Here is a 15,400-nt window from a genome sequence, read left to right as displayed (position 1 = left end):
CAGCGAAGTGGCTCTTGAAGAGCTAACTTCTGCCACAAGTTCCATTAACCAAGAACAAGTACCAAGTGTACAAATAATTCCTGAAACTTCAACTTCTACTCCAAATATTGTAGTACCGTGCCGCAGTGGGAGGTGAACACATATCCTGAAGTAGATTTTCTCGAGTCCTGATCAACTTGAAAGTTTGAGTCAGTATATCCCAAAGGACAGAGCTCGACTGCATTGTAAACTAGAGCATAGTCCTTAGTCCATTTAAGGTACTTGAGTATGTTCTTTTCGGCAGTCCAATGTCCTTGGCCCGAATTTGACTGATATCTTGCCACCATGCCAACAGCAAAGCAAATATCAGGCCTCGTGCAAAGCATAGCACACATGAGACTTCCAACTGCCGAAGCATACGGAATCCTTCTCATTGCTTGTATCTCAGACGACGTTTTGGGGCACATCTCTTGAGATAGATGGACGCCATGTCTAAAAGGTAAGAAACCTTTCTTGGCGTCCTGCATGCTAAAACAACTAAGTACTGTGTTGATGTAAGGTTCTTGAGATAAGCACAACATCTTCTTTTCTCGATTCCGAAGAACCTTGATTCCGAGGATGTGTCACGCGTCTCCCATATCCTTCATCTAGAACTGGTTTGACAACCATGTTCGAACTGATGACAACATCTTTTTATTATTTCCAATTAGAAGAATGTCATCAACATATAAAACTAAGAACACTGCATTCCCCTTTTCGACCTTTTTATACACGCAACTTTCATTTGGGCACTTTTCGAATCCAAACTTGCTAACAGTTTGATCGAAACACTGGTTCCATGATCTAGATGCTTGCTTAAGGCCATAAATGGCCTTTTTAAGCTTCCAAACCATGTGTTCTTTGACCTTTATGGCATATCCTTCGGGTTGTTCCATGTAGATGGTCTCCTCAAGACTGCCGTTTAGAAACGCAGTCTTAACGTCCATCTGCCATACATCCCAATCCATATAAGCTGCTATAGACAACAATATCCAGATCGATTTGAGCATGACCACTGGGGAGAAAGTCTTGTCGTAACTGACACCTTCCTTTTGGGTATACCCCTTAGCCACTAGTCTTGCCTTGAAGTCTTTAACTCGTCCATCGGGTCCATGTTTACGTTTATATATACACTTGCTCCCAATGGCAGTACAGCCTTTGGGTAAGACGGATAAATCGTAGACGTCTTTGTCTATCATAGATTGTAGTTCCAAATCCATTGCTTTCACCCATTCGCAATGATCGACATCTGCCAGCGCCTCCGCAATGTTCCAGGGATCTAACACATTGCTGTCCGAGGAGTGATCCATAGATTTTTTCCAAACCGATGTATCTATCGGGCTCATTTGAAATCCTCTCACTGCGACGCGACACTACTACATTCAGTGTAGAATTTGAAATTGTTGGAATTGTTTGTAGACTTGGTACTTGTTCTTGGTTAATGTAACTTGTTCTTTTGTTTTCTTCTAACTTCTAACGGCCCCTCAAGTTAAATATCAGGTGCTTGATACTAAATTGTTGAGATCTTCAATTTGGATATGCTTATCAAACAATTTGTACTCTCATTCAAGAGTCTACAAATTGATAAATAGTTTAGGCTCTTATTCAAGAGCTCTCCAGTTTTCTGGTTGATCAATGCACAAACCCCCCAAATTCGATGGGGGAAGATTTTGAGGTCCAAAATATACCAGCATAATTACCAGAATGAACAGTTCTTCACATTGATTATGGAGAAACTCACGACCACCTCAACAGTTTTCTTCTAGACATTCTTCAGGGTGGTGAACTTCCCTTCGACAACTTGTTCTCATTCTCCTAGCCATTTCACCATCGATTGTGTTTCGGCAATAAGTGTAATCGTGTGGCAGTGGTTGTTTTCTCTTCACATGACAGACATATCGCTAACTCTAATTGTTTGGAGTTTATTTTGTTTTCGTGATTCTGATCTTTTGGACAACTTGTTGGAAATGATATCCGAGTGGCAATGACACTTCTCTCTGTTTGATGATGGGGTGCTTTGTCATCAGGAGGTGCTTGTGATGCACAATTTACTACTCTCATTTACACGCATTTTAAGAAATGTAAAGCATAGTGGGTTGGAAAAGTTCGTGGAATATGAGCACATGTGAGTGAAGTGAGTTAGTGGAATGTTTTGGATCCAACTACAATAGAACATCATGCAATTAATTCAACAACATCAATTACCCATTTTATGTCTATAGGATTACTAGGAAAGTCGCTAGTCTAGGTTGAGCCCTCTCTCGACTGCACTTACCCAGTTGTTTAACCCTTGATATTGAAGTCTCCTTCTAATATGTTTAGATTAACTCCAAGGAACAAAAGACCTAAGCCCTCACAAAGGATTCCCTATCTCGAGTGCAGATTGTCTATGTGATGTTCATTCTTTTATCACCCTAATAAGACTCTTTTCATGCATGTGTTCCATGATAAAAATACAGCCAATTTTGTAATCTAATGTGCAAATGTGAGCCAGGTGTTAAAAATTGCAGTGCTAAGTTGATCAAGTCAGAATCAAACGGAGCTAGCAGGAGCTTCCACATAGAAGATTGAGCTAAAGACCCCACCTCAAAATCCAAGGGCAGGAATGACATTTTGAGAGGACGGTACCCTAGGGATTAGAGCCCTACGCCTCTCTATAAATTTGAAGCCAATCGTGAGTAGGAGGGGGTTACACAGACGCATACAGAGACACATTTAGGTATTCAACTCTCTTCTAGGGCTGAAATGGTAGCTCATTTTACTTTATATTTCTGATTTCTATCACGCACACACTTGGGGTTGTAGTTTAGTTTTAGTTGGGTGGTAGTTTATCAAACTGGAAGTTGTGTAACATCGTTCCGAGAAGGAGCGAAGATACAATCTTTTATTTCGTGTTTTGTTGCTACAATTTGTTTTTGGTTGTTTGTTGCTTATCGACTTTGTAATTTTTGGAAGCTTTTGAAGTTATGAATTCCGTTTTACTCGCCATTTTGAGTTTCTTTATGCATGATCTTGCTTATTTTGAATCTAAGTAGTTGTTTACATCTTTTGTTTGAATGCTGAGGATTTCTGAATGAAAGGTGTTGGGATGTTCAAATCTGGTTGCTCGTAGTATCGTAGAGTAGATCTAGGTAGGTTTATGTTGATTGAAGGTTTGATAATGTCTGATTTAGCTTCGGAAGTTGTAGATCTGGTAGTCGATTTGTGAAATCTGCAAAATTATGTTTAGTTACTTGTTGACGTAGATGCAGTTTAACGTTTAGGGCAGATTTACTTTTACAAGTTTATGATGTTAAGATTGTTCGGTCACAAGTTGTTCGGATATGTTCAGATCTGATTATACTTTGTTTTAATGATTGATGTTGTGAGGAAGATGAAGTTGTTAGAAAAAATTTATTTTATCATACGTTTTGCAGGAGACTGACACTTGTTCACTTTTACTTTGTTTGGCCATTTCAGGAAATTTCAGTATGAGTTGATCAATTATAGTTTGGTTTTGTTTTTAGCAAACGGATCAGTTTAGATAGTTTAGTCTCTCAGTTCGTTCAATTGAGTAGTTTAACTTAACCCACCCTGAAAAGCGTGGCAGCAGCCATCTCATTTTGTCCTCAACAAATGTAGAACACATCGTCTCTGTGGGATCGATCCTTACTTCCCTTTACTAATTTGTAGTATTGTGGGTTAAGGTTTTGAAAGCCCTGAGTTTCTCCATTTACGCACTTAAGGTTGGATTAACTAAAGTTGATCTCCACTGGATCCACTCACCAATATTCGCAGGTAAAAGGTATACATTGGCCAGCTGCATCAGTTTTACAATGTAACTTGAACCGTCCACAACGACATGAGAATTGAGAACACGGAAAAAGGAGCAAAGCTTTCACACCCCTAGTTAGGTATCTCTCGATTACTACTATCTAGGTAAACAAACTCAATTATTGGCTAAGTAATTGAATTAATAAAGCACAAGAATGAACAAAGAAACCACAAGAGCTAATTAATCACAAACATCCATTGTAGTCTTCACAAAAACTCCACAATAAGTTTAGCAACTCATGTTCTTCATGAAAACCAAGACAACTGATTCAACCAAATACCTAAATAAAAGCAAACTAGATACTCTTCTGGAATGATTCTATGGAATGGAAAACTTCAATCGTTCGATTTTTAGTCTTGAATCTTCAAATCTCTTTTCAAAAGTGTTCTTGGGGGTGTGTAGGAGTGTGGTAGGTTGTAGAATGATGAAACCTAGATTCCCTTTTCCTTCTTATTTTTCTGTTTCTACCCAAAACTGCACAAATTCGCGTGTTTTCCCAGGTGACTTAGTAGCAATAGGACACTTTCCCGAGTGAAAGTTTCTAGAATTCTCACGCTTTAAGTTTAATACCCGCCCGGGTGGCATGTTGCCAAAGTCACCCGCCCGGAGGAAATTTTCTGGACAGTGCAGTGTTTGTATAACGACCATAACCTCTTCTACCCAACTCCGATTGAGGCACACGAGATATACATGTGAAACTCTTTTAGAGACAAAGATAATGATATGGATTAGGGGATGATTGGACTTCAAAATCGCCAGAAGAATTTCTTTGAACTAAGGCTGTTGCACATCCACATATTTTGTACCTTATTCAAATATTTTTGCTATCATATTTCAACAAAATACCAAAATATAGAAATGTAGCCATAATCATGACAAACAAAGACAAAATATAATTAAAATCATCGAAGATGACTCTTTAAAACCATGCAAAATCCAAGTATGCCAGGGACGGATTGGGTAACACAAAAAATAATTGCAAGTATACCTGGCAAGCACATGGTATCAAATCACGGGGACTAATAAGCAAACCGACTAATGCGAGTAAGTTTCATACACTTCATATATATGGGGTTTTTTGATTGGTTATGTATAACTAAAACAATATAAAATAAATAATAAACCTAATAAAAAGTAAGATAAATTAAATAAGGTATGGAATTCTAGGGAATTGATTTCACTAACGCTTTAGTTATTTTAATTATTTAGATCTACGTTCATCCAACTCAAACTTTATTAAGATTTCTCCCTATTGAGTATCAATACTTATGTAACAATTATTGTATTAATACATAAGATATATCAATCAAAGATATCACTGATCAGTGATTCACACCAATCAAGGTAACAGTCAATTAATTGAACAAAAACTTAGAAATAATCAAGTGAAATGAGTTTTGAACATTAAACATTAAAAAATCTACATAAAAGTAAATTACTATCAAACCCTATAATTCTATTGATTAACAATTTATAGATATATGTACTAAAATAAAAATTAGATTACAAAATACGAAATACAAAATAGGAAAATCCTATCGGTTGGAATCCAATGTCTTCAATGTTCTTTCCTTGATCTTTAGAGACGCTATGCAAGATGGTAGAATTAAGGTACTCCCCCTGTCCCATAAAAGATGTTTCACTTTCTTTTTTAGTTTATTCCACTAAAGATATCACATTTCCACTTTTAGAAAAAGTTCTCACTGACAATAATATATATTATAATTTCTTTTTTCACCTAACACACAAAATAAACCTCCTAAAATCTTGTGTCGTCCTACAAGTGTGACATCTTTTGTGGGACGGAGGAAGTACGAAGCATTGGAGTCTCTAAGATGAATGAAGTAATGTAGGTCATGAGGTATCTATATACTTGGAAAAGGTTGAGATATGTTAACAATTGAATCTTATTAGTGCTGTCAAATTGGGTATCCGTGGACATCCGATCCAAAAATTTCGGGTACCCGAACCCGAAAATCCCAAAATCAACTACCTGATACCCAATCCAAAAATTCAATCAGGTATTCAGTCCCAAAAAGTTAGGTATTCGAACCCAAAAATCCGCAAAACAACTACCTGATACCCAATCCGAAATTCAATCGCGTACCCAAAAAATCAGGTATCAGTTCTGATTTTAAAAAAAATACCCTTCCATCCCGGTCTAAGCGAGAGGTTTCTATTTTGGCACAAAAATTTAGGTAGTCGTGTTTTGTGAATTAAATTATTAATAGTAAATTAAGAGAGAGTTGAAAGTTAGAAAGAGAAAGGCAAAAAAAGTAAGAGAGATGATAAAGATAATAATGCAAATTTGTTATTTCATAGATTGTGAGAATGACAATGAATCTTATTTATAAGACTAAGGACCCTATGGTTGATTCCAACGATTCGGGAATGAAACAAAGAAAATCTGAAAATGAGCTTATAGATACGCTCGACCCAATTATTATAATGTTTTAAATAATGCCCCAAAATAATAAGTAAATAAGGAAATAAAAATCCAGTAGCAGTATTAATTCTCTAGCGCCGGACGTAATCCCCGAACCCGTCGGGCGGAAGTGTAGACCTTCTCGGCCTGCTCTTCTTGATCAGAGTCCTTGACTTTGATCTTCTTCTTTCCACCGTCTTATACATAGCTCCATCATCTTGTATATTTGTAACTTCACATGCCGGTGGGTCATCTGCCATGGGGATAATATCGCCCGTTGTTAAGGGATTGCTCCCCTAACGGACGATAATTAGGTTACTTTAGGAGTCGTGGGAAAGTTGAAGTCCCGTCGAGCAGCCTGATTGTGAATTGTGATAAAGGAAAAGATAATAAAGCAAATTTGTTATTCAATAGATTGTGAGAATAATAATGAAGCATATTTGTAAGACTACGGACCCTAGGTTTATTCGACCTATGATTTGGAAAAGAACAAAGAAAACCTGAAAAAGAGCTTATAGATATGCTCACCCAATTAATACAATGCTTAAAATAATGCCCAAAAATAATAAGTAAATAAGGAAATAAAAATGTAGTAGCAGAATTAATTCTTTAGCGCCGGACGTAGTCCCCGAACCTGTCGGGCGGACGCATAGACCTTCTCGGCCTGCTCTTCTTGATCGGAATCCTTGACTTCGATCTTCCCCTTTCCACCGTCTCGTACATAGCTCCATCGTCTTGTACATTTGTATCTTCACACGCCGGTGGGATGCTGCCAAATTATGTGGTGGTGGAGCAGCACTTCTGGGATGATCATCCCTCTCACGATGTCTACGAAGGCCACAAGTTTGTGAAGGAGGTTTATGAGGCGTTGAGGTATAATCCTATGTGGAATGAGATGCTATTTGTGATTATTTATGATGAAAATGGTGGGTTCTATGACCATGTTCCGACTCCGGTCACCGGCGAATTTAAATCAACTACCTGGCATATTATCAATTTCTTTTGGAATTGGTGATTTGAATTTTGTGGAGGCGATGTGTAGATATTAGAGTTAGAGCCTAGAGGTAGTGGAAGGAATTACCTTAATTCAGATTTTGAGGATCTGAAGTAGTCATTTAATATTTTTAAATCAAATGCATAATTGATAAGATTAAAAAATTTATAAAATGGGGAAATTCGGGTATATCCAATCGGGTATCGGGTAACCTTACACCCAAAAATCCAAAAATTGACTACCCGAACCCGATGCTAATCCCGAAACCCGAAAAATCAGGTAACGAGTATCCAACTATCCAATTTTTTGGGTTTGGATATTGGGTTATAAGGTATATCTTGTATAGGAAAAAGATTGGGTTACAAAAGGCAATATAACATGCTGAAATCGCAAACATGTTGTTACCGCCACGACCCACTGACATATGGGCTCCCCCAATTAGCTTTTTACTAATTAAATTGAACCCATAATTTAATATAAGCTTTAATTGGAATATTACGAGCAGCCACTACAGAAATAATATTGAACTCCCCATCTAAATCTGAAATTATAAGTAATCCGGGTTTTCATTGTTTGTCATTTATTTCCCGCGCTTAAGATAGAAACATCAATTAATTAATTAATGTCTGCTATAGACTTAATTAATTAACATCTTATTAATTCCAAGAGTGGACTCAGCAAGAAACACTTATTTATTATTCATAGAGTAATCAAACTACAACTAGCTAGGTTACGAATAATAAAGCCTTATTTCGAGCTCCTCTTGAGGACGTTATCAAACGAGACTCACCTCGCGCACGATTCAACATAATAGCAATCATAGCACTGCTAGATATTAATCACCACTACCCAATATACCAAGATTGTTGGGTTGCAAAAAAACCGCACCATTTGGTAAGTCAAAGTAGTGCATAATCAATACCGTATGCTCAATGCTAACGTACATTGATTAAGAAACAAGTAATTATCAATACCTCGTCTTTCAGTAGATAGCATAAAGACTTGTCTTGATGTTAGATCCAATTCAGTGCTCTACCACACCAATGTCATCTTATTTTAGTAAGGCTTAGAAATATGCGGACTAACATTGCAACCTTTCACGATAGGTATTCTAAGCCTATCTGGGTTGTGAAATTCTTGTTTTTCTTTTTTCAGAACTGACCGTGTTACCTTAAAGTGGACGACGCCCACAACCGGTCTACTAAAACAAAGACTTAGACTTTGTTAAGTTACTTATACATTTAAACATACAATAAATATCCAGTAAATGTAAAACATAACAACATTATGACAAAAATAATCTATTTTATTCCTTGGAAAATAAAATAAGAGTTTTTACAGTATTCAATCACTCGAAAAGTGATTTCTAGTATACAAACTCTAACAATCTTCCACTTATACACAAAACAGTTTTCGAGTATACAACAAAATGTGCACTACGTCTAATTCTCCCACTTATACTGAAAGCGAGTTGAGGTCTTGAGCGAGTTGAACTCCCATCCCTTCAACATGGCGCTCGAACGGTTTCACCGCCAATGCCTTTGTAAAGGGATCTGTCAGGTTGTTCTCTGACGCAAACTTGATATGATACTTCCTCTCTATGTGTTTGCTCGCTTTGTGAGCCCGTGGTTCTTTCGAGTTTGCCATAGCACCAGAATTGTCACAATAAATGGTGATGCTCTTGGACAGATTCGTAACCACACCTAAGTCCAAAAGGAAGTTTTTAAGCCATACAACCTCTTTTGCATCCTCCGAATCGGCCACATATTCGGCTTCCATGGTAGAGTCCGCAATGCATTTCTGCTTTACACTCTTCCAAATTACGGCACCACCTCCTAAGGTAAACACATATCCAGAAGTAGATTTTCTCGAGTCCTGATCAGCTTGAAAATCAGAATCAGTACATCCCAAAGGACAGAGCTCGGCTGCATTGTAAACTAGAACATAGTCCTTAGCCCGTTTAAGATACTTGAGTATGTTCTTCATGAATGTCCAATGTCCTTGGCCCGGATTCGACTGATATCTTGCCACGATGCCAACAACAAAGCAAATATCAGGTCTTGTACAAAGCATAACATACATGAGAATACCAACTGCCGAAGCATACAGTATTCTTCTCATCTCTTATATCTCAGACGGCGTCTTAGGATAAATCTCTTGAGACAGATGGATGCCATGTCTAAAAGGTAAGAAACCTTTCTTGGCATCTTGCATGCTAAAGAGACAAAGTACAGTGTCAATGTAAGGTTCTTGAGATAAGCACAACGTTCTCTTCTCACGATTCCGAAGAACCTTGATACCGAGAATGTGTTCCGCGTCTCCCATATCTTTCATCTCGAACTGGTTTGACAACTACGTTCGTACCAATGGCAACATATTTTTATTGTTTCCAATTATAAGAGTGTCATCTACATATAAAACTAAGAATACAACATTTCTCTTTTAAACCTTCTTATACACGCAACTTTCATTTGGGCACTTTTCGAATCCAAACTTGTGAACAGTTTGATTGAAACATTGGTTCCATGATCTAAATTTTTGCTTGAGGCCATGAATGGCCTTATTAAGCTTTCATATCATGTGTTCCTTGCCCTTCAAGGCATATCTTTCAGGTTGTTCCATGTAGATGATCTCTTCAAGACTACCGTTCAAGAACTCAGTCCTAAAGTCCATTTTCCATACGAGCATGGCCACCGGGGAAAAGGTCTCATCGTAATCGACACCTTCCTTTTGGATGCACCCCTGAGCCACTAGTCTTGCCTTAAACACTTTAACTCATCCATCGGGTCCACGTTGACGTTTGTATATCCACTTGCTCCCAATGGAAGTACAACCTTCAAGTAGGACTGACAGATCGTAGACGTCTTTGTCTATCATTGATTGTAGTTCTGAATCCATTGCTTTTACCCATTCTCAATGATCGTCATCCGCCTGCGCTTCTGCAAAATTCCAGGGATCTAATACATTATTATCCGAAGAGTGATCCATAGATTCTCCCAAACCAATGTACCTATCGGGCTAATGAGAGACCCTCCCACTGCGACGCAACACTACAACACTAGGAGTAGAAGTTGAAATTGCGGGAATTGTTTGTACACTATGTACTTGTTCTTGGTTAATGGAACTTGTGACAGAAGTTAGCTCGTCAAGAACCACTTCACTACTGGGTTTATGATTCATTACAAAGTCTTCTTCTAAGAATATCACGTGAGTACTCACGATAACTTACTTATCTCGGAGACTATAGAATTCATAAGCATTCGAACCTTTGGGATAACCAATAAACAAACATACCTCTGTCCTTGATTCTAGCTTAGTTGGATCATTTTCCAATACATGAGTCGGACACCCCCATATCTTGAGATGTTCTAGATTGGGCTTACGCCCATTCCACAACTCATATGGAGTAGTAAGAACAAATTTTGATGGTAAATTGTCTAAAATATGGCCTGCGGAAAGCAAGACATGTCCCCAAAACGAAATAGGTAGCCGTGCATAACTCATTATTGATTGGACCATGTTCAACAAGGTCCTATTCCTTCTTTCAGCCACGTCATTATGTTGGGGTGTGCCCGGCGCAGTCAATTGGGATTCAATTCCATCCACCGATAAGTAGTCCAAAAACTCGGGACTTAGGTACTCGCCTCCGCGATCAGATCGCAGGCTTTTGATACGTTTTCCATGATGTGTCTCTGCATAAGCCTTAAATTCTTTTAACTTGTCAAAAGATTTAGACTTGAAACGCATCAAATAAACATATTCGACTTTCGAGTAATCATCAATAAAAGTGATGAAATAATGATAGCCACCTCTTGCCTCGGTTGACATTAGTCCACACACATCAGTATGAACGAGCTCTAGTACTTCTTTGACCCTATTACCTTTCACCCTAAAAGGTCTCTTAGTCATCTTGCCTTATAAGCAGGATTCACACGTGGAGAATGTCTCTGTTTCTAGACCTTTAAAAAGGTCTTGGTCCACGAGAGTTTGAATCCTTCTTTGGCTGGCATGACCAAGTCTAAGGTGCCATAAGTACATTTTGTTCATTGAACTTGAAGGTTCTTTCCTTTTCTTTGAAATTTTCGATGCATTATTGAGTTCTGATTTGTAATCATTAAATTGTGTAGATATGATTGTGTACAGATTGTTTTCCATAATACCACGACAGATATAAGAGCCATCTTTCTAAATAACACAATTGTCATTAAAAGAAATCGAATATCCATCAATAACTAATTTAGAAACTGAAATTAAATTTCTTCTAAATGAAGGTATCAACAAAACATTTTTCAAAATAAAAAATCTATCACTACTAAAACGCAAATAAACGTCTCCCACTGCAACGGCCGCCACTTTAGTAGCGTCACCCAGCTTGACCTCTATCTCACGATCATATAGCCGCCTTGTCACCTGCATTAAATCAGGATCAAAACAAATATAATCAGTAGCTCCTATGTCAATAACATGACTCGACAACTAGAGCTTGGTGCATACCTGTCGCCTTGGCCCTTTTAGGGTAATCTTGCTTCTAATGCCCCTTCTCACCACACTTGAAACACTTTCCTGTTTGCTTCTTGTTTAGCTTCGTCTTCTTCTTTCCCTTAGCATCCTTAACGGCGACCTGGTTCGTCACTTTCTTCCTTCCTGCGCCAGGCCTAAGGCAAGAGGAACGATGTGTAGAACTAACCATCGTTGCCTTAGCTTGGATCATGAGATCCTCCACCGACTGAAGTTCAGTCAACAATTCATCCAAGGTGTAGTTCCTTTTGTTCATCTCAAAGCTGAGCTTGAACTGCTGAAAGCTAGGGGTAGACTTTGAAGGATGATAGTCACTTGGGACTCGGGATCAATCGTCCCTCCCAAAACCTCAATTTGATTGAGGTGGCTCATCATCTCGAGGAGGTGGTCCCGCACATATGAGCCTTCCTTCATAGTCTTTTCCATAATACTTCGAAAAGCTTGAGACTTAGCCGTTCGATTCTGAGTACCAAAAAGATTCTTGAGATTTTGCATAATCTCAGCGGTAGTCGCCATGGCAGCATGCTGATGTCTAAGCACTGTTGACATGGAGGCCAACATATAACACTTAGCCATCTCATTTTCCTTATCCTACCGTTTACGCGTATCTCGCACTGCCTGCGCTCCATTAGCCGCCGGCATTGGAGGCCGTGGAGTAGTGAGCACAAACTTGTATTAATCAGCCGTGAGAAAGATGTCCAAATTTTGTTTTCATTCTAAGTAATTTTTGCCCTCGAGTTTGTTTTCATTAAGAATTGCAGATAGAAGATTGAGTGACATTGTGACGCTTTAGGAGATTTACTAAACCATAGAACTTTTTGTCATAAACTTATGTAATGAAATTGAAGATATAAACCATAGAACTTTTCAAAATCTTACAACTGTAAAATTAAAATTTTGTATCCTTAAGCAAAGGTCAATACGCATTAAAATTTTAACATTTCTACTGGTCACAACACCGATGAATAGTCTAGAGACCGCAGCACGGCATGGCTGCCAAATGTTGCCTAAGCACGACCATCAGATTTAGCATTACAGAACCTTGTTTCTACAACACACTCCCATAACAATGCTCATGAGTTGATAACAAGACCAAACTATCTCACAAATTTTGTTCGCACTTCTGAAACTAGTAATTTCTTAGGATTATTGTCCCCACAGCATGGGTGGCGATAATATTGAAAACTACTTTCTAGTCCATACTATTCACATTTGAGAAGTCCAGTTATACGAACTCGCTATTTCTTAGGATTATTGTCCCTACGGCATGAGTGGCGATAATATTCAGAAAATGGCTACATAAGTTGTGGACCAATCGATGGAGACCATATACAAAACATAGTTCGTAATTATCGCTTAGATATTTGAGTTATGGTTTTTCATTAATTATCCTTAGCCTTAAGGCAGAAAACGACTTAATTAAATTCTGTTGACATTTAATTGACTAGATAATTAAAACTTTTATAATCTTTTAACATCTTATTTAAGGAAGATATATTAATTATTAAAGTTCAATCCATATTCATGTCTTCTATAAGATGTTTCTAAATAAATCAAATTATTTATATCTTGGACTGACATGAATAATTAAACTTAAATTTATTCCTCATTCAAGATTAGGAAGAGAATGATTTTATTATTTAATGCCTTCCTACCTATCTATCCTAATTAGGATTCTATATATATATAATAATTAGGAAACTATTAAATTATTCATGTCCATATCATCTTGGAAAAAATAAATATATTTATTTCCAAAGATATAGTCAATAGTCAAAATAATCCAAAAATCTAAGGAAATCTTTCCAAAATATTTTATTTCCATTAAATAATAATATTTGAATTATTTCTTTTAATTTGCAGAATTAAATAATCATAAAATAATCGTTATCTCGTTGACCGAGGTTCGCACGATCAACGACGTCGAAGACGAAAATCACCATCGATCAGCTTGCCGGAACGATGAAAACGCCGTCCAGCTCACGCCGGCAGTCAGCGTAAGTTGTTGCTGCTTATGTCTTCCTTTCCGGCGTGAAAAGCCGTTTGCTCCCTTCGTCGCTGTCACCCAGCCGCGTAGCCATCGCCACGCTGCTCCGGGCGATTTCCCTTCTCCGTCGGTGATCTCGCGTGAACCAGCAGCGCCCGTACAAGGCGGCGCTGCTCCCGGTTTAATGCCGCACAACCTACGGTTCGACTAAGGTTAGGGTTCCGTTAGGGTTTTGGTTTTGTGATGGAAGAACCGTCGCTACTCTTAAAATAGCAGCGAGTTCCGCCGTCTTTCACCACTGTCGATCGCCGCTGTGTCGGAGCATCACCTGGACTGTGGTCCTGCCGGCGGCATGGATGAGCCCTTGCTCGTATTCATGTCGCCGTTCGTTCGCTCCACATGCTCCCACTGTTCGGCCGTAGTTTCCGGAGCATTCCGGGACCGGCGGTTTCGCCGGTGGCACGCACGAGCCATCGTTCGTTCGATCGTCGCCGCATGATCACTTCCCTTGCTCCCACTAAATAGAAGAACATGCTTCGAAATCAAAACCTCATGCATACATGAATTTTGCAAAATTTAAATCCAAATAATCAGAGCCAAAGACTGGCTCTGATACCAATTGAAGGGGTTGGCAGCGGAAGCGTGTGTTCAAATAAATCAGACACTGAAAGCGATCTATTTCGCAGATTATTTAGACAAATTCTATTCGCGCAATTATCACATGTATCATGCTCATAACTCAAATAAATCATGCTTTAAGAATAATTGAAACCTAAAACATGCTTTTCTACGGATTAGCCATTTTAGCTTGCTGATTCTCCAAAGAATCAAATATAGCTAGAGACTTCTCCACGTGAAGAACTTGAGTACTAAACCACGGATCTTCTGACTGGTTCCCGGACTGTAAACTGATATCAGGGTGGGCTGATCTCACCAGAATACTAGGATTTAAATAAAGAAGACATAAACTGATCTCACGGAGGAGAGCTGAGAGGAAATTTTCGTCCTCTTCAGAGAAGGAGATGGGGACGAAATTTTATGAAGAAAATTAAATGTATTTTCTGTCTCCTTTATTCTCCTATTTATATTAAGTCACATTTTGGGCACAAACGGATCTATGGAAGGTTTTGGATATGAGCTCCCCCAATTAGCTTTTGACTAATTAAATTGAACACACAATTTAATATAAACTTTAATTGGCATATTACGAGCAGCCACTACAGAAGTAATATTGAACTCCCCATCCAAATTCAAAATTATAAGTAATCCGGGTTTCCATTGTTTGTCATTTATTTCCCGCGCTTAAGATAGAAACATCAATTAATTAAATAATGTCTGCTATAGATTTAATTAATTAATATCTTATTAATTCCAAGAGTGGACTCAACAAGAAATGCTTATTTATTATTCATAGAGTAATCAAACTCCAACTAGCTAGGTTCCGAATAATAAAGCCTTATTTTGAGCTCTTCTTGAGGACGTTATCAAACGAAACTCACCTCGCGCATGATTCAACATAAAATCAATCCTAGTACCGCTAGATATTAATCACCACTACCCAATATACCATGATTATTGGGTTGCGAAAAACCTTCATCATTTGGTAAGTCAAAGTAGTGCATAATCAATACCGTATGCTCAATG

This window comes from Salvia splendens, chromosome 20 (genome assembly GCF_004379255.2).
Source record: "Salvia splendens isolate huo1 chromosome 20, SspV2, whole genome shotgun sequence".
Lineage (NCBI taxonomy): Eukaryota > Viridiplantae > Streptophyta > Magnoliopsida > Lamiales > Lamiaceae > Salvia > Salvia splendens.
This window is presented reverse-complemented; position numbering follows the sequence as displayed.